Source organism: Populus alba, chromosome 14 (genome assembly GCF_005239225.2).
Source record: "Populus alba chromosome 14, ASM523922v2, whole genome shotgun sequence".
In the NCBI taxonomy this organism is placed as follows: Eukaryota; Viridiplantae; Streptophyta; class Magnoliopsida; order Malpighiales; family Salicaceae; genus Populus; species Populus alba.
This window is the reverse complement of record NC_133297.1, coordinates 17,473,603-17,491,089: the sequence shown is the minus strand read 5'-3', so window position 1 is coordinate 17,491,089 and position 17,487 is coordinate 17,473,603. Positions and strand designations below refer to the sequence as shown.

At 29.8% G+C, this 17,487-nt stretch overlaps 1 non-coding gene and 1 pseudogene across 1 annotated transcript; one reads left to right on the top strand and one right to left on the bottom strand.

Annotated features, from left to right (window-relative positions):
* The first annotated feature begins 2,027 nt into the window (after window positions 1-2,027).
* TRNAR-UCU (transfer RNA arginine (anticodon UCU)) lies at window positions 2,028-2,100 on the top strand. The gene has a single exon. It is a non-coding gene; the product is annotated as a tRNA-Arg (tRNA).
* A 12,040-nt stretch (window positions 2,101-14,140) lies between these two features.
* On the bottom strand, window positions 14,141-15,319 carry LOC140954549 (uncharacterized; annotated as a pseudogene).
* Between the last annotated feature and the right edge of the window lie 2,168 nt (window positions 15,320-17,487).

Here is a 17,487-nt window from a genome sequence, read left to right as displayed (position 1 = left end):
TAAAAAAATAAGACATGTTAATAACAAACTTTCTTGGATATAAACATTGAAGTCCATGTTGAGTTTATATTATACATATTCTAACACCATTAGTGAAACCTTTTCACCTTAACATAATAAACTTAGCTAAACATTATGAAGAAGAGAAACATAAATAAACAAGAGGAAAACATAATTATATAAGTATAGTAAAAGAAATGAAAAGTACAAATAAGAGATTAAGGACAATATAACATGAAATAAAACTTAAACATTACAAAAATATAAAGAAAGAAATAAAGAGCATGATCTTGATTTGAACAACCAAGATGCCTAAATGAATGGCAAATGTTTTCTTTTATAGGCCAAAATTTGAAACTTTTGATTTGATGAATAATTGTTGAGTGGGTGACCACATCTTAACTTGGTGACAATACTTATCTTTTTGTCTGAACAAAACGTCATTGATAACGTCCAAATTTTAACCAACTTTATTCATAAAAGTTCTGGGAAATTATCTTAACTTTCCAGGAAAAAAAATTGAGGTCATTTGAACTTCTACAACTCGAGACATGGGCTAAACACTAAACAGTGTCTAGGCTGCAGGACAGATTTAGACTTCTCCATTGTTGCTATAGTTTTGACTTGAAAACGGCCTTTTTAAATCTTGGACTCCCATGAAAGTTTTAGGCCTATGTCTTAGCTTTCTATTTATATAAAGTAAACCTAAATTCGAGATCTACAGCTCCAGATATGACCCAATTACGAAACAGTGTTTCAGTTTGGACTGAACCAGCATATCTTTTCTAAATTTAGACCTCTCTTTGTTTTTTCAATTTCAGTAATTAAACTCATCAATCAATCATTTCATTTATATGATAGGCTTGCATTTAAGATGAATATTTACCATAAATTAAAGGTATCTTATATTATTAAATATGTTATTATAAAACATGTTTTAGTTAAAGAGTTATTGATACTTCAAATGAAAAATGGTGATATAAAACCTTGACAAAAAATACACTTTTAAGTACTAATCACACACACACACACACACACACACACACACATATATATATATATATATTATTTTTGTTAAATAATTTATAACTTTTAAAATTATATGACATGTGCGCATATTTTAATGAAAGTAATTATTAAGTTTTAAAAACTAAAAAAAAAAAGTTAATTAGGATGAAAAAAATTTAGACCTATCATTTTAATAAAATCAATGATACACAAAAAATTAATATAGAATTACATAAAACACTAATATCTTTAGAAGAGATATTAAAACTAACAATAAAAAGGTTGTTATTTTAATTTGCTTAACACTAATATTTTCAGTGCCAACATCTTTTTTTTTTTCTCTCTCCTCTTAAAAAATTCATATTTTATTCTTCGAATTTGTTGAACAACCCTTTTTTCTTTAGATTTGGTATCTCTTTTTTTTTTTTTTATCTCTATTTGTTTTATTATAATTAATTTTAGAAATTGAGTTTTTTTTTTTTAATTTTATCCTCCTTTAATTTTTTTTAGTCTATCAGATTTGGTCCCTCCATTTTTTTTCCTTTTTATTTGATGCTCATTCTTTTTTTCTTTTCTTTTTTTCCTTTAGTAATTTTTTTTATATTAAGATATTTTTTCACAAGTTAACCACGATTAGACTTAGCTAACCAATGTGTCATCTTCTTAACATGTTTTTAAAATATATCATTTAATATATTATTTTTTAAACATTTTGAAAGTGTTTTGGCTTGTGTATATTAAATTTTTAATTTCTTAATAATTTTATATTTTTTAAAAAATATAAAATATTAAGCCAATCCAAGAGTTAAGAACCTAGTTATTATATCCAGTTCTCGCACGCCACAATATTTTCCTTCTAACTTAGCTAAATTATTTCCAATCCTCATTTTTTTTCTCAGCGCGTTATGTTGAATTCATCTCTATCTCAATTTCTATTTCATATTGGCTGACTTTTATTAAAATATTACGATTTTATTACAGAATTAAGTATGTACATATAGTTATGGATGACATCAAGTGTACCCGTGGCCTAATGGATAAGGCGTCTGACTTCTAATCAGGCGACTGTGGGTTCGAGTCCCACCGGGTATGCTCTTTTTTTGCACTTAAGGAGGAGGAGCGGAGCAGTGAGAGAGACGGCCACAATCGCAGATACAAAAACAAGAGAGAAAGAAAGGAACAGAGAGGAGTATATGGCATGCTGTGGAAGGACACCACCAAATTCGCAAAAGAAATGTTGAAGGATTCTCCCCGTGCGTCTCTCCATGAAGCCGTCGCTGCTGCCTGAGATATCAGATTCAACACGGCGGGCTGCTGGACCTAGTTACGTTTTCTTTTTACTTTTTATTATTGATTTGTATTGGACAAGTGAAAGGAATTGCCTGTTCGATCCAGTACTAGGGAAAAAGAAAAGGAAAGAATATATATCTTTTCTTTTCTTTTCCCGAACACGCTGCATCTGCTTCTGCTCCGTTGAGCACTGGTCTTTCTTATAAATTATATATCTGGCGGTGGTGAAACAGTTGGAGCAAAGGAGAGCAACCTACTGCTTTAGAACTCTCTTCTTATAATTTCTGATTTGCAGGAAGTATCCCTCCTGCTGACAGTCTTGCTATTTGAGATTTTCTGAGGTAACAAAGATGGTTATTAATTTGCAAAAGATCAAATTAAAAATTAAAAATCTTATTTAAATTTAGATTTAAATATATATGCATGAAACTAAACTCGATATTTTTATATTAATAGGTTGATAAATAAAATAAGTATTAATATATTCCTATGAAGTATACTTAATGCTAACAAATTGATTGGACAAAACTTCTTGGATTGATACCAAAATTTGAGAATTCTCAAACAAGAAAGAATATTATATGTGCTTGAAAGTCTTATTTTTCATGTCCTTGCGTGCCTGTTTGGCACTGCGGTTGAACCTGCTTTTTCAAAAAATTTTAATTTTTTTTTTTTTACTAAAATTGAGTGCGGTTTGTACTTTTTGGATCGTTTTGATATGCTGATATTAAAAATGATTTTTAAAAAATAAAAAAACATTATTGGCATGCTTTTCGGCACGAAAAGCTATTTGAAAAACAATCGCTACCACACTCCCAAACACCCTCGTAGATGTTTTTATTGAAGTTAGGACAAAATATTACCATTATATTAGTGACAATAAACATGTTATGATATTAGTCGGCATGTCACTTGAACTTCAAATAGAGTATGAGAATATTAATGCCTATAATATGATTAAGCATCTTAAATAGTTGTTTGATGTTAAGGGACATGAGACCTATAAGGAATTGTTCCTAAGTAAGGTAATAGAATGTCCTAATGTAAATACTTGTGTGATGTTTATGAATGAAAACTATTTTACTACTTCATATAGTAGTTCTTGGGTATTAGATACCAGATGTGGATTTCACATTTGTAATAATGATCAAGAATTAAAAAAAAGGTAGAAGATTGCTTTAAGGTGAAATGGACATATAGTTGGGCAATAGAGCACGAGTTGTTGCATTAGCTGTAGGAAATTATAATTTAACTTTACCTAGTAGGATGTTTGATAATTCTTATTTTATTTTAGTACTAGCTTGAAACATCGCATTCATTCTTATTTAGACTTAAAGATTTAAATTTATTATTAAGAACAAATATTGTTCTTTCTATAACAATGATGTTCATTATAGATCAAGTAATTATACAAATGGCTTGTATGTACTTGATCTAGAGATACCCACATTCAATATAAACATTAAAAGGAATAAATTAAATAATCCTTATCCATCTTACTTGTGGCATTATAGACTAGGTCATATAAATGAAACAACAATCATTAAGCTACATAAATAATGATATTTTGGTCCTTTTGATTATGAATCATGTTGTACTTATAAATCTTATTTATTGGATAAGATGACCAAAACACCCTTTACTGGAAGAGTGAAAGGTCGAAAGAATTATTAGGTTTGAGACATACAGATATGTATGGACCAATGAACGTCCATTCCATAGGTGGATATACATATTTCATTATATTTATTTATGACCATTCTAGATATGGTTATGTATTTTTAATGAAATATAAGTCTGAATCATTTGAAAGGTTTAAAAAATTAAAATACATACTGGAATAAGTATTAAGAAACCTCAATTGGATTGAGGTAGTTAATATTTGACCAAATATTTCAAGGATTATCTTAAAAAAAAAAATGAGATTCTCTACACCTTTTAGAATATTACATCAGATGAAATATATTCTCAAGACTAAAACATTGGATGTTTAGTGTGAACCTTAAAAAAATAAAATCTCTATAAATTTGGTAAGACATGTCATGCATCAAATAAGGACCTCTCATGAAGACTGTGAATGACATGTTGCTCATAATTGATGAGCCTACCAAATATTTGGAAGAAATATATGATATTGATTCTAAGAAACGAATTGAAGCTATGGACTTCATGTACTAACCAAATTTAAAACTTGGTTGATCCACCTAAAGGAATAAAACCCAATGGATCTAAATGGGTATTTAAAAGAAAGACTAGCATGAAAGGCAATGTACAATGCAAGCTTTAAGGAGTAAGAATATCTAATTTTAATGATATAATCAACATACATATTTGATTTCATAAAAATATGGATAAACATTGTGTTTACAAAAGGTTAATGAGAGTTGTGTCATTTTTATAATATTATTTATAGATGACATATTATTGTTAAGAAATAGAATATCTTTACTTTAATCGGTAAAGTTTTGGTTGTCCAACAATTTCTTCATAAATTAATTGGGACAAGGAACCTATTTATTGGATATAGAAATCTATCGATATAGATCTAAAAGGTTGCTTAGATTATCTCAATACATGCATATAGACTAGATAATAAAACAGCTTAGCATGGAAGAATCTATGATTGGATTCTTATCTATTTTGTATTGAACACCTCTATCTAAATACATGTGTTCTAAGACATGGATTGAGATAGATATGATGAAAATAACATCTTATACTTTGCTATAGGATTCATTAATGGAGAAGATAAATTAGAAGTTCGACATTGTTTGAATTAAGATTTTTTCAATGAAATGTTAGAAAAATAACAAATACTAGTTAATATATGTTTTACTCTAAATGAAGTGCTCTAATTTGGAAGAGTTCCAAACAAGAAAGCACAATTGATTCTACAACTGAATAAGAGTATACCCCCACGTTTAAGGAAACAAAGAGGTTGTTTGGATTAAGAAGTTCATCAATGAACTAGGTTGGTTCCTAGCATTGTTTATCCAATTGCCATGTACTATGATAATAATAGAATCATTGTATAAGTATATGAACCATGGTCTCATTAATGATCCAAACAAATACTTAAACAATTCTATTTGCTTTTATAAATTAATGAGATAAAAGATATAAAGATAGAGAGAGTATCGACCGAAGAGAATTTAGAAAATCCTCTTACTAAGTCACTATCCATACAGAAGATTAATGCCATATGGAGCAATATGGTATTAGACACATGATCGATTAACTTTAGAGTAAGTGAGAGATTGTTAGTTTAATATGTCATGTAGTTAATTGAATGGTTATACGTGGCATTATTATATTCATGTAACTACATATTTATTATTAATAAATGATTAATTTATCTTTAATATCCATATAATATTAGATTAATGAATTTAGAGTAAAGATAAAGTTAATAGGACAAAAATGTTTTACAAATAAAATTATAAAGTTGTTATAATTATGGGATTCTTATGGTTTATATTCTTGAAATATTTATGGTTTATTCTCTTTTAAATATTGGACATTCATTAGAGCCGTAGAGACTAATACATATTATGTTCTTTCCTATAGAAAATGAAGTAGTTATTCTCATAAGCTAAAGTATAAAGGATACCTAGAACTAATATGTAGATGTTTATCGTAAGATATGTATATTAAACTAACTCGCATGAGAATTCCATAAAGATATCACATGTGCCTATGAAAAGGCTCATGTAATAGTTGTGTAAATGATCTTTAGACTTGAGATCATCAAGTTATCTTATATAGGGAGTGTTATGTTGTGATACTGTTACATGTTATCTTTGTAAATATAACAAATAGACAAACATTGAATATAACATAAACTATATGAAGATATTTGAGTGATCAAAAGAAGATTCATCACCCTAGGTGAATTAGGTAAAATTTTCAACGTGCTCTCAAATAGTATTAAGTGTTAAATCCTTATATAAAATGGAATGAGATTTGAAAAGAGTTTCAAGTCTTATTTAAATAATCAATGACTATAATGCTGCAAACAAATATAATTTGACATAGCAGACACACTCTATGCTAAAATGTCTAAATTAGAATATTATTGATGAATGAATAATAATTACACTTAGAAACCGGTCACTAAAAGGTTAAGTTAAATAACTTATGACTTTCTTAATATTTGAAAGATCATGACACATTGCTAGAAAATGCACTTGATCTTCAAATATAAATTAATCAATTATTAAATTGATAATAAATTAAATTGTTTGATTTATTTAATTATATTTATTTAGAATTATAATTTATACTTGGGCCAACATATTAGGAACCTAATAGGTCACACACATTAAAAACCATTAGTCAGAAATTAAACCGGGATAATTAATTAAGTGTGACTTGATTGAAAAATAAAATTTGAAATTAAACACTAGAATGTATTTAATTCAGGGATTACAATTCTAGTACTAAAATAATCAAGTAGGGACTTGATTGATTAAATTTCTATAATTATCCTTAAATAATATATGAATATTATTTAAGAGGTAAATAGATATTTTATTGTTTATAGGGTTTTTAATATTCTCTATAAATATAAAATTATGCCTCTTATTTTTAAGAAGTTGTGTGTTAGACAAGAAAGCTATGTAAATCATAAAATATAGAGCTAGCACTTTAAATATAGGAATCACTCTCTTCTATATAGAGATTTAAAATATTTATAACTAGTGGTTTGTTTGGATTATCGTTGAAGGTCAGATAATTCGATAACTTATGGTTTGTAACATCCCAACTTTCAAAAAAATATTTAAAATAAAAAAAATCAAATTTTTAAATAATAAATTTTAAACAACTCTAATATTATATAACAAGATATTATTAACTTTCAAATAATTGTATTTTATTATTTTAGCTGCCAATATGAATTTCGGCAACCCCAATATTATTATTACAGGAACTCTGGCTGGCTGGTGCAAATAAAATAATTCTGCAGACTAAATTCACATAAATAGATTACTTTGTGGATTTGGTTCAGTTGATAAATTCAACGAGCGACTCGGACTCGGATTGGAGGACCTTTATAATTTGGAAGCAGCGTCATCTCCGGTGCCGGTGTGGATGACTAACTGAGCACAGAATAATCCGTGGCCATGCCCACAAATTGGTAGTAGGGAATACACAATACAGGGCTACGAATCTGACACTTGTCAACCTAATTAGGGCAAATCTTGGCTGTATATAATTGCAACATTTGTGTTGAGACAGCAATGCTAAAATTTAAGAAAAGAATTAAGGTGGTTTGATCATCAGATTAGTAGAGAGAAATGCAGGCTGTGAAGGAGAAACTACATGATATGACCGCCATGCGCAAGGCCAAGGCTGAAGCAAAGGCGGAGGAGAAGGTAATAATTAACAATTAGTACGTACTACGTCTAATGAGTGTTTGTTTGCTAATTACTGTTTATGGTTGCTAATATAATTTATGCAGGCGGAGAAGGAAATGGCAAAAGCGCGGATGGATGTTGCTCATGAGGTTCGTCTGGCGAGAGAGGCCGAAGCAGAAATGGAGCTTCATGTGGCCAAGGCTGGGCAAAGGGTCGAGAGGGAGATTGCAAAGCATGAATTCAATGAGAATAATATGGTGCCTCAAAATAATAATAATAATAATATTAATATGGATGGCAAGGTCTGCAACCACGGATCTCAAAATGATGATGCCAGAAGCTATGGAGCTGGATATGCTTCTCAAACTGACAACTCCTGCGGCGGCGGCGGCGGCGGCAATATTATTAATAGTAATGCCGCCACTGCTGCTGCAAATTGCACCAGTGCTGGTCGTGCTGCTTCGTTTCCTCACAATGAACGCTTGTGAACTGCTTCTGTTCTGTCGTCTCTGATCAAATATGGATTCGTCTCTTCTCTCATGGTTTCAGCTCAATAATAACAGCCCAATCCGATCAAAATTAATTGGTCGTTTAGATTATATCTATCTATGTTGATTTTAATTCAGTAATTAATAGCTGCTTCCTTCCTTTACTTTTTCCATTAATTTTCTGCTACATTTTATTTCACGTACGATAATTGTCTTTTGTAATTTGATCACTCCACGTACGTAGTAATTATAATCACTACTAAAAAATGTATTCCGTTGTAAATAATATTAAAATCTATTGATAAAATAATTTAACAACGAAATTAACAATGGCAAAAATCGAATGCAAATTTGTCGTTGCTGATTTTTTAGCAACGAATTTATTTGTTGCTGATTTCGCAGCAACGAAAATTCCGTTGCTTACAATTAGTAACGGATAATCCGATGCTAACAACTACCAATGAATTTTTCCGTTGCATATATTAGGAATATTAACAACGGATTTTAGCAACGGATTGTTCGTTGCTGATTAATGAATTATTTACAATCAGCAATGGATAATCCATTGCTGAGTATATTATTTTTATTAAATTAATTTTTATTTATTTATTAAAATGACTTTAATTTGTTTAATCAATTATTTATGGATATTTTAAAAGTTGTAGAATATATATAACCAACATAAATTAATATTAAAAATAATTGTATCACTAATAAAAAATGAAATAAAAATAATATTCATATTATAAAAATTTAGTCAAACTTGCATTAATACAATTTAGTCGAAATACAATTAAAAAAAACAACAAAAGATACAATCATGGTGCTGGTTGCAAAGACAAACCATGATATTGTGGTTGATACAAGATTGATCAGGATATAGTTGTCGAGGTGTAAGTCGATAAATTGGTTGAGATGTGGGACCCATAGGTGTCATTATCTGGGGAGCCATAGGTGGTGGCATACCTTGGCCAATATTTGATGTCCCACCATGGTATCCAAGATTGTTCACAAGATATTCTTGCATGGAATCCATCTGCCGTTTTATTTCAAGAATAAAATCATTTTTTTTCTTTATCTCCTCTTCTTTATCATTTATCTCCTTTTGCAATGCTCGATACGAAGAATTGGGATATGATGACTCCACCGAGTAGGAATGTGATGAAGAGCTTGTACTAACTATAGATTTTAACATACGAGGTGCACCATATACCCTACCCTTTGTAAATCCTCCTGAAGCCACACACCAAGCTGCTCCATCAAATGAAGGATAATTTTTCCAATTAGTTCCATACTTTGAAATCATCTCCATTTTATAATTTTCCAAAAAATAAAATACATGCAATAATAAATTCATTTGTTAAATAATACTTAAATTATATTAAGAAATAATCAAATAAAAATACATACAAACACTTTTTTAGACTTGTTGTCGACGAAGTTACCAGACTGCTTAGTACTCTGATGCAAAGCTAAAAAGACATCATCCCATGGAGGTTCTTTTCCACCAGCTTCCTCTTGCTTTCAAGATTAATAAATATTATAAAAGATAAATATATAAATTTTAATTCAGTATCTTAAGCATAAAAAAAAAAATCCTTACCATGTTAGCTCGATATGATGCAAATGACACTATTCCTCCAGAATGAGTGCTTATTTTACCATCTGTTTTGGTTAATCGATTTCTCCTAGCAGATTCAGACCTCCTTTGAAATTCAAGGGTGGACCAAACATCTTTGATCATTTGATTCCAGTCATCATTGTTTATCCAAGCAGGACCTTTATCAAGGCAATCTATAATATTTGTAGTGTTTTCTTTTGACATGGCTTTCTTGCGAGCTCGTGTCAATTGTTGATTCAAAGCTATCCTAGCCTTATCTTCCCAAATATTACGAGCAATCGACTCATCTTCCTCAAGAAAGAAATATTTTTCTACCAAATAATATATATATACCAAGTAAAAAGAGTGCACAAAATTTCAAATTATATAAATAATTAATCATATTGTGTTATCTTGTTCAGAATTTGCAAGATGATGTAATAAATAAAGAAATTAAATGATATTAAATAGTAAACAAGAAATAAGAACAAATTATAACACAAATCAGTCATAGCTATTCAGTTGATAATTTTCATAATGCTACATTAAAGTGATCAAAATTGAAAAGAATATTATGTCAATTAGTGTTGGTTCTTACCTTAAACTCTTTAAAGAGTTCATCCCTGCACATTGAATCTACTTTTTCCCAAGAGTGCCATGCTTCCTTAAAATTCGACCTCAAAATATCTCTGATTACACATCCACACGATGCGTTATTGAACCTGAAAATATATAATAACAAAATTATATTAAAAAAATAATTACACAATAATAAGTAATTTTTTTCATACCTGAAAATATAACCTTAATAAGTTAGTTTTTAAAAGTTTGAACTTACTCTATTGTTCTATACAAACAAAGCTCTTTTTTTCTTGTAATTGGATCTATTAGTGTGTCAAAACCCTTCCTTTTAACACTTTGATCATAATTGTATGGAGAAGATGTTGAACCGTGATATGATGGAACACCATCTTGATCCTCATCACATACACCTCTCTCATCACATGCACCTCTCTCATTACTATCGTCTCCCTCATCTTCATCTCTAATGTTCACATCATCATCATCACCATCACCATCATCACCATCAACTCTCCATAACTCCTATATAAATTATATCCTCCATAAACAAGTTGGTTATCTCGAGAGAAACCTCCTTGAGTTTGAAGCAAATCTTGGAAACGAAAGCCCTCACAATATTGATATGCTTCAACCCTCCTATAATCATGTTGAGGAGGATGTGTACTCCCCAAAGTAGGTATATAATACTCATTTGTATTCTAATACACAGGTTGATGAAATGTGGATCATTTGTTATTATGCCTTGATGTAGTTTGAAAGGATTTGAATGAAGTGGACCTGTCACTCCTAGAATCTAACTATAGATCCTCATCGAGGCATGCTAAAAACAAGAAAAAATATATAAATTATCATATGAATATATACAGCATAACAATAAATTAGCTCATAATTAAACTATCAAGAACAAAAAATTCACAGATATTTTTCCCTAAGATTACCATAACTAGAATGAAAACAAATTGTTAAATCTCTTATTTCTTTTTTCCAATTCATTACAAACAATATCCAGTTTATGATGTTCAAAATCAGTATGGATTGTCCACTTAATAGCCATCACTTCGAAAAATATTATACTTTAAATAAAATAATTATTGTAACAAAACCAAATATATAAATAACATCAAGACAATTTCATTAAACATTCCTTGCAATGATAAAAATCAGCCATGAAGTTTAAATTATCAAAAGCCAATTAACACAAACAATAATAAAAATAAAAATCTAAATAATTAATTAAGCAAAAATCAAAATTTATGAGTATGCTTACCTTAATGTTTGTTCCTATAAATCAAAACATTGAGTAGGAAGAACCCTTTCATTCATGCTTCAGCATCTATAAGCAAGAAGACGAATCACAAAATAAACTATAACATCATAATAACAATTTAAAGATTGATACTTTAAAGGTTAGAAATGGTTTCAAAGGTCAATGAAAATGATATATTTAATGTGATACATAACACATACTTGAATAAAATAATAAAGAAAAAACATTGAAAGCCTAAACATTGTCAAATAATATGAAATCATCGATACATATAATAAAGATAATTCATTACATATATTATGAAATATAATTAACTTGTGCTACTCATTATTATCATCACTCCTAACCATCACTACCATAACAATCATCCTCATCATCATCTTCTTCTTCACCATCACCATCACCATCACCATCATCATCATCATCATCTTCTTTTTCTTCTTCTTCATCATCTTTGTTTCCCCAATTTATGTCAAGTTGAAGCAATTCATGTTGACCGATTTCTTCATAATAAGATGATTCAACAAGTATATTTGGATCATCAAGTGTTTGAGTTAGAAGGACACGACTTGGTTGAGAAATCTCATCTAATTGATCAACATTAAATGATCTCACATTGTTGGCATCTTCAATAAATTCACCCATGTCAACATTATAACGACTTTTAGCAGTTGTCTTAATAATCGTCCACCATTCAGATGATTTATTACCAGGTGGATATGTATAGTAGACTTGTTGACATTGTTGTGCTAACACAAAATCATTATTTCCGTGTAGTCGAGATGTATGTTTGATTTCAACCAAATCATTTGAACGATGCACTCTAATCTCTCGTTTTGTATCATACTAATTACATTTAAACATAAATAACTTGCACTTACTCCCCAAGTATTTTAGCCAAACAACTTCTTTAAGCATTCCATAATAATCACATTCATTATCATCATAGCAACTTCCTTTCACACAAACTCCACTATTCATTGTCTTTTTAAAACGGTCATAACTTTGAGTATGAAATTTAAAACCATTCACATAATACTCATTATAACATTTCACTGAAGTTGAAGGGCCCATAGCAAGTCCAAAGAGCTGATTTTCAATTCCGTTAGATTGGTATTCCACCTAGCATAATAGTTAACTCCAAAGAAATAATGATTTAAAAGAGATTAATAATATTTTTAAAGTAACTAATTGACATAAAATATAAATTAATTTTATTAAAATACTTACATTATTTTTTAACCAATTTGGAAAGATCGCTTCACATAATTTTTCAATTTCACCATCACTCGTATGTGGTTGTTGTGACTTTAGCTTTTAACGACATTGCCTAAAATTTTAAAATGTTAAAGTTAATAATAAATTATTATAAATTTAGTACAAAATAATATTTCATACTTACTCTAAATAAGGCTTTAGTTCTTGGCAATTGAATATCATATAGTTATGCGCAATTTGCATTTCAGCATGTGACAACTGCCTTCTATAAAATCTTTTGGATAATTTTTTCCCTGGATAGGAAAAAATAGAGAGACATCCATCTACACTTTTAAGGCCACCATCATCATTCCGTGGAACTCGATTCCAAATTGTTTACATGTCATCACCAAAATAATGAGATGCAAAATTGGTAATTTCATCAATCAAGTATGCTTCACATATGGAACCCTCAACTTTAGCTTTATTGGTCACTTTCTTCTTCAAATAAAACATATACCTATATCATTTCTGTCAATTAGTTTATTTTTTAAAAATAAAAAGGGAATAAAATTAACATAGTATGAAAACATACCGTTCAAATGGATACATCCATCGATTTGAACTGGTCCACCAGCTTTTACCTCGTAAGGTAGATGTATCGTCAAGTGTTTCATGGAGTCAAAGAAGGATAGAGGAAAAATCCTTTCAAGTTTGTAAATTATTTCAATTATATTTATCTACATTAACTCCATGTGCTAGGCATTTAAATTTGTTGAACAAATATCTCGAAAAAATACAAACAGTTCAGTTAATGCCTCCCATAGTGGCCTAGGTAAGTAAGGTCAGAAAGCGGTTGGAAGAAGTCTTTGAATGAAGACATGACAATCATGGCTCTTCATCCCCGAAACCTTATATTGTGCCTCTTTCACACATCGTGAAATGCTTGAAGCATTATCATCAAGAAATGATAATTCCTTCATCCATGACAATACTTCTTGTTGTTGTTTCTTGTGTAGACAATAAGTGCCTTTAAGTTTGTAAACCCGACCACTCATATCTTGTTACAAATGTAAATTTGGCTTCTGACAATACAATTGAATATCCAACCTAGCCTTTAAATTGTCCTTACTTCTATTAGGACAATCCATTACTGTATAAAAAATATTGTCAAAGACATTTTTCTCAATATGCATGACATCAAGATTATGAGGAATCAAATTTGTATGCCAATATGGAAGCTCCCAGAAAATGCTCTTCTTCACCCAATTGTGTTTAACACCAAAGCCAGGAATTTTATCATTATATGATGAACCTCCATTATATCCCTCAGTATACTTGGACACTTCGTTTAACATTTCCAAACCAATGGACGAGGTAAAGGAGGGAGCCTTTCAATTACTCCTTTCAAAAACTTATCATATTGACATCTATATGGGTGGTTCATGGGTAGGAATCGTAGATGACAATCAAAAAATGTAGTTTTCCCTCTATTTTTTAATATAAAAGCCTTGCTATGCTCCATACAATAAGGACAAGACAAATTTCCATGAGTACTCCACCCCAATAACATCTCATATGCTGGAAAGTCACTAATGGTCCACATCAAAACTGCCCTTAATTTGAAATTTTCCTTTCTGTATACATCATATGTTTCAACACCAACAGACCACAACTTCTTTAACTCATCAATCAAAGGTCTTAGGAAAACATCAAGCTTTTTACCTGGATTCTTTGGCCCATGAATTATCATTGTCAAAGACATGAATGGTCTAGTCATGTATTTCCACGGAGGCAAATTATAAACAATCACAATTACTGGCCAACAAGAGTATGTATTTGAAGACATGTCAAATGGACAAAACCCATCAATGCATAACCCTAACCGAATTTTTCTCGGATCTGATGCAAAGCTTAAGTGGACATGATTAAACTCCTTCCATGCCTCCCCATAAGATGAGTGCACCATAACCCCATTATTTGACTTATGAAAATGATGTCATGTCATATATTTGGCATGATATGGAGACATGAACATTCTCTGAAGCCTTAGTGTTAAGGGAAAATATCAGAGTTGCTTCTCCGCCTTATTGGAACCTTTGCTAGTTGGATTTCTAGGTTTGTATCGTGAACTTCCACAAAAATCACAATTTATTTTCATTGCATCTACCCTATAGTACAGCATACAGTAATTAGGACACACATCATATTTCTCATAACCAAGTCCAAGTGGCTGCATAAATTTCTTGGCACCATAAAAATTTGAAACCAAATTTTCATCATTAGGCATACAACTTTTTGTAAAATCAATAAACTTGTTAAAGGCAGTCTGAGTCAAATTTAAAGTTGACTTCATATTAAACAATTATGCACAAGAAGATAATTTGAATTGTTTGGTACACCCATCCCACAATGGCTCCTCCGCAACTTTCAAAAGCTCAAAAAATTTAGTTGCCTCCGGATTTGAAATTTCCCCTGCTACCACAAGACTAGACATATTATCATTATAGAATGCATCACCAACCCCCATTGCATCCATAACCAGATTCCTATATGGATTCTCTAGACAAACATCATTCATAACATAATTAATTCCAATCGATGAAGGTCCAGCCAATATTGGTTCTGTGACATAAGGCTCCCCATGTACAGTCCAATTTTCATAACAAGGTAAAAAACCTTTTGTCAATAGATGTTTACAAACATCATCTTCCTTTAAAAACTTTTGATTTTTGCACCTCACACAAGGACATCTAATTTTTTCCCCAGATATATTTTTATCAATTGAAAATGCAAAATTGATAAATCTTCTAACACCTGTAATGTATTCAGGACGAAGACGACCATCTATAAGACAATGATACATCCACGATTGATCATCCATGTTAATCTAATTAACATGATAACACCAATAAGCATTTTTAGAAATTAGCATACTTCTTTAACTGCTAGTACTTAAACAATCCTTTAAAATAAAATATGTACCACATAAATAAACTTTAATTATTTGTCCAGCTCACACAGATATCAAGCTAAAAAAATGTTAATGATTGGATATATGCACATGTGTTTGTAAGAACTTGGAGAACTGTTTTTCTTCTACTTTTTGTTATATTTTTATTTTAAAGCGGTAAGATTTCTGATTATGTAAGAAACCTATTAAGTTTTTAATTATATGGGTTGTTTAGTGTGACAATATGAGTGTGTGAGGATTTCCCATTGCCATGGTAATGCTTTATCACCCATGGTCAAAATACGTGATTAATAACACATTCACAGCTTGAAAATAAAGTTTCGTTTTATTTTAATCACAGCTTGGTTCAACTGTAATTGGTTTAAAGACTGAATTATGTCGTGATGCATAAGCTCTGGAAACTTTTCCATGTTCTATGATATATTTGCAGCAATCCTAAAATCTGATTGATAACTCATATTTGGAAAAAGTGTTTCTGCAGTCCAGCTATTTTTAATGTAATACGTTTGTCTTGGTTGTGTTGGTAGTACACTTTAACTTGGTCATAGAGAACTTGTTTCTTAGTCATACTTGGTAATGTTTAAAATGTAGATGAGTATAGCTTTATTTCAGTCATCTTCTTGTTCAATTCATTTTTCAGGGCCCAGTAGTGTGGAGAAAGTCATGGAGCCCAGCTCATCTTTTATAAATTAGTAATTTAATAACAAAAACTCAATTGTAAGTTAATTTTTAATATTTTTTTGGTCTGTTTGGTTTTAAAAAAAAACTCAATTCTAAGTTAAAGTATGAATTTTTAATATTTTTTTGGCACTTGTCTTCTCAATTCTAAGTTAATTTAATAACAAAAACTCAATTGTAAGTTAATTTTTAATATTTGTTTTGTCTGTTTGGTTTTAAAAAAACTCAATTCCAAGTTAAAGTATAAATTTTTAATATATTTTTGGCACTTGTCTTCTCATAACAAATATTTTTTCATTTAAGATCTAACCTGAAAATTTTCATTTAATTTAATAACAAGGAACTAACTTATAGTTTTAAAAAATTAAATTATAATTTACTCTAATTATTATCTCTTAAAACCTATAACTTAATAGGAATTTTTATGGTTAGGTGACACGACCAAAAGATTGATGTCTTCTCCCAAGTGCAGGAGTGTCGAAGTAATAAATAACTCGGCAAGACCGGGGTCGAACCACAAAGAGGTTAATTATATAAATTATAAATAACAAGACAACAACAACAACAAAAACAACAACAATAGTAATAATAATAATAATACTCAGTACGTGGCGTTGTTATACCTGAGAATGATCTAAAAGATCGGGTCACAGGTTTTCAGCCTATATACTGAGTTTATGAAAAGATCAAAGATATATATTATATAATATAAATAGAATGTAAATAATAATAATAATAATAATAATAATAATAATAATAATAATAGAAGTAGTAGTAGTAGTAGTAGTAATAAAAGAAGAAGATGAAGAAATTAATGAGAACTTTGAGATGAAAGATTAATGTAATGATTAAACAATGATAAAAACAAATGTCAAGGTTAGAGGATCCACCAATGGTATTGCAAACAAGTATAGTATAAACTCTTATTACTCAATTTGGAAACCACACACAGAGGAGGTTCCAATCGAATGATTTCTCATTAATAGTTCATTATAAATTATTAACATGATCATAATAATTATCTTATTTACATAACACCAAACTTT